Below are 3,621 nucleotides of genomic sequence, written 5' to 3' on the forward strand. Positions count from 1 at the left end.
GACGGTTCATCTTGTTGCTTAGATTAGGTATTTATTTTTTTTCGAAATTCTTGAAGAGGAATTCTAGAGTTTCATGATGATTTGTTGAAGTCTGGCTGGCTGAGAAGCCATGTCTAATTTCATTGGACCGAGGTTTCAACTTATCATCACAAGAGCTTGTTGATTTTTATCAATCTTGCTTTTGGAGCAGTGATCTGCTAAGGCTTGGCTGGCCATTGGCCATGTCTAGAGTTTTGGACCGAAGCTTTCTTTGAAAGCTTGGCTGGCTGCGAAGCCATGTCTAATTCCTGGACCGGAGTCTTAGACTAGCATTGCACTGATTCCTGGGATTCTCATTGAGAATTTTGATACCTTTAATTTCTTCTTCCACTTAATTTTCGAAAAACACAAAAAAATTTACAAAATCATAAAATCCAAAAATTTCTTGTTTGAGTCTAGTGTCTCATCTTAAGTTTGGTGTCAGTTGCATGCATTCATTCATGTGTCTTAAGGATCTTCAAGGTGTTCTTGATGATTTCTTACTCTAATCTTTAAATTCTCTTGACTTGAGTGTTTTGTGTGTCTCATATGCATTCTCATTAGTGTCAGCAGTATACAAACTGCTAAGTTTGGTGTTTTGCATGCATTGTTATTTGATTCTTGTTGCATTTTGATTTTTCCTTATTATTAAAAATCCAAAAATATTTTTTATTTATGTCTTCTCAAGTCAATACTACAGAGAATTGAAGATTCAGAACATACAGCAGAGGAATTACACAGAAAAGCTGGGCGTTCAAAACGCCCAGTGAAGAAGGACAGACTGGCGTTTAAACGCCAGCCAGGGTACCTGGTTGGGCGTTTAACGCCCAAAAAGGTATAGTTTTGGGCGTTAAACGCCAGAATGTGCACCATTCTGGGCGTTTAACGCCAGGATGGCTAGAAGGGAAGATTTTGTTTTCAAATCAATTTTTTTCAGTTTTCAAAATCTTTTCAAAATCAAATATTTTTCAAATCAATTTTTCAATCAAATCTTTTTCAAAATCAATTTCTTTCCATTTTCAAAGATACTTACTATCAATTAATGATTTGATTCAACATTTCAAGTATGTTGCCTTTTCTGTTGAGAAAGGTTTAATGTTTGAATCATATCTTTTCTTGTTAGTCAAGCTTTTATTTTTCAAAATCAAATCTTTTAAAAAAATGTTTTTCAAATCATATCTTCTCAATCACATTTTTTTAAAACCAATCATATTTTCTTAACCACATCTTTTTCAAAATAGTTTTCAATCAAACCTTTTTGATTTCTTATTTTAAAATCTTTTTCAAAAATCACTTGATTTCTTTTCCACTTTCATTTTCGAAAATCAAGTATTGTTTTCAAAAATGTTTTCAAAATCTTTTACTTAATTTTCGAAAATTACTTCCCTCCTTTTCACATCCTTCTATTTATGGACCAACACTATCCCTTAATGCAAAATTCGAACTCCATCTTCTTTGATAAGTTCGAATTTTCTACTTCTGTCTTCTACTCTTCTTTTCCTCTGACACTTCAAGGAATCTCTATACTGTGACATAGAGGATTCCACATTTCTTGTTCTCTTCTCTTTCTTATGAGCAGGAGCAAAGACAAAAACATTCTTGTTGAGGCTGATCCTGAACCTGAAAGGACTTTGAAGAGAAAGTTAAGAGAAGGCAAAACACAACTCTCTTTAGAGGACCTGACCGAATTCTTCAAAGAAGAAGAACACATGGCAGCCGAAAACAACAATGCCAACAATGCAAGGAAGGTGCTGGGTGACTTTACTGCACCTACTCCCGACTTCTATGGGAGAAGCATCTCTATCCCTGCCATTAGAGCAAACAACTTTGAGCTTAAGCCTCAATTAGTTTCTCTAATGCAACAAAATTGCAAGTTCCATGGACTTCCATTGGAAGATCCTCATCAGTTTTTAGCTGAATTCTTGCAAATCTGTGACACTGTCAAGACTAATGGGGTTGACCCTGAGGTCTACAGACTTATGCTATTCCCTTTTGCTGTAAGAGACAGAGCTAGGACATGGTTGGACTCACAACCTAAAGAAAGCCTGGACTCTTGGGAAAAGCTAGTCAATGCCTTCTTGGCAAAGTTCTTTCCACCTCAAAAATTGAGTAAGCTTAGAGTGGAAGTCCAAACCTTCAGACAGAAGGAAGGAGAATCCCTCTATGAAGCTTGGGAAAGATACAAACAATTAATCAGAAAGTGTCCTTCTGATATGCTTTCTGAATGGAGTATCATAGGTATTTTCTATGATGGTCTCTCTGAACCATCCAAATTGTCTTTGGATAGCTCTGCTGGAGGATCTCTTCATCTGAAGAAGACGCCTACAGAAGCTCAAGAACTAATTGAAATGGTTGCAAATAACCAATTCATGTACACTTCTGAAAGAAATCCTGTAAACAATGGGACTAGTCAGAAGAAAGGAGTTCTTGAGATTGACACTCTGAATGCCATATTGGCTCAGAACAAAATATTGACCCAACAAGTCAATATGATTTCTCAAAGTCTTTCTGGAATGCAAAATGCACCAAGCAGTACTAAGGAAGCTTCATCTGAGGAAGAAGCTTATGATCCTGAGAACCCTTCAATGGAAGAGGTGAATTACATGGGAGAACCCTATGGAAACACCTATAATCCTTCATGGAGAAATCATCCAAATTTTTCATGGAAGGATCAACAGAGACCTCAACAAGGTTTCAACAACAATAATGGTGGAAGAAACAGGTTTAGCAATAGCAAGCCTTTTCCATCATCTTCTCAGCAACAGACAGAGAGTTCTAAGCAGAATAACTCTGACTTAGCAACCATGGTCTCTGATCTGATCAAAATCACTCAAAGTTTCATGACTGAAACAAGATCCTCCATTAGAAATTTGGAGGCACAAGTGGGTCAGCTGAGCAAGAAAATTACTGAACTCCCTCCTAGTACTCTTCCAAGCAATACAGAAGAAAATCCAAAAGGAGAGTGCAAGGCCATCAACATGGCCGAATTTTGGGAGGAAGAAGAGGCAGTGAACGCCACTGAGAAAGACCTCAATGGACGTCCACTGGCCTCCAATGAGTTCCCCAATGAGGAACCTTGGGAATCTGAGGTTCAAACTGAGACCATAGAGATTCCACTGGACTTACTTCTGCCATTCATGAGCTCTGATGAGTATTCTTCCTCTGAAGAGGATGAGTATGTCACTGAAGAGCAAGTTGCTAAATACCTTGGAGCAATCATGAAGCTAAATGACAAGTTATTTGGAAATGAGACTTGGGAGGATGAATCCCCTTTGCTCACCAAGGAACTGGATGACTTGTCTAGGCAGAAACTGCCTCAAAAGAGACAGGACCCTGGGAAGTTTTCAATACCTTGTACCATAGGCACCATGACCTTCAAGAAGGCCTTGTGTGACTTAGGGTCAAGTGTAAACCTCATGCCTCTCTCTGTAATGGAGAAGTTAGGGATCTTTGAGGTGCAAGCTACAAAAATCTCATTAGAGATGGCAGACAATTCAAGAAAACAAGCCCATGGACTTGTAGAGGATGTTCTGGTAAAGATTGGAGACCATCACATCCCTACTGATTTCATAGTCCTAGAGACTGGGAAGTGCATGGATGAAT

The 3,621-nt window shown here is 38.1% G+C and overlaps 1 non-coding gene across 1 annotated transcript; it reads right to left on the minus strand.

Moving 5' to 3' along the window:
• Positions 1–2,129: 2,129 nt before the first annotated feature.
• LOC112704476 (small nucleolar RNA R71) lies at positions 2,130–2,237 on the minus strand. The gene has a single exon (XR_003155100.1). It is a non-coding gene; the product is annotated as a small nucleolar RNA R71 (small nucleolar RNA).
• Between the last annotated feature and the right edge of the window lie 1,384 nt (positions 2,238–3,621).

This window comes from Arachis hypogaea, chromosome 7, assembly GCF_003086295.3.
Source record: "Arachis hypogaea cultivar Tifrunner chromosome 7, arahy.Tifrunner.gnm2.J5K5, whole genome shotgun sequence".
In the NCBI taxonomy this organism is placed as follows: domain Eukaryota; kingdom Viridiplantae; phylum Streptophyta; class Magnoliopsida; order Fabales; family Fabaceae; genus Arachis; species Arachis hypogaea.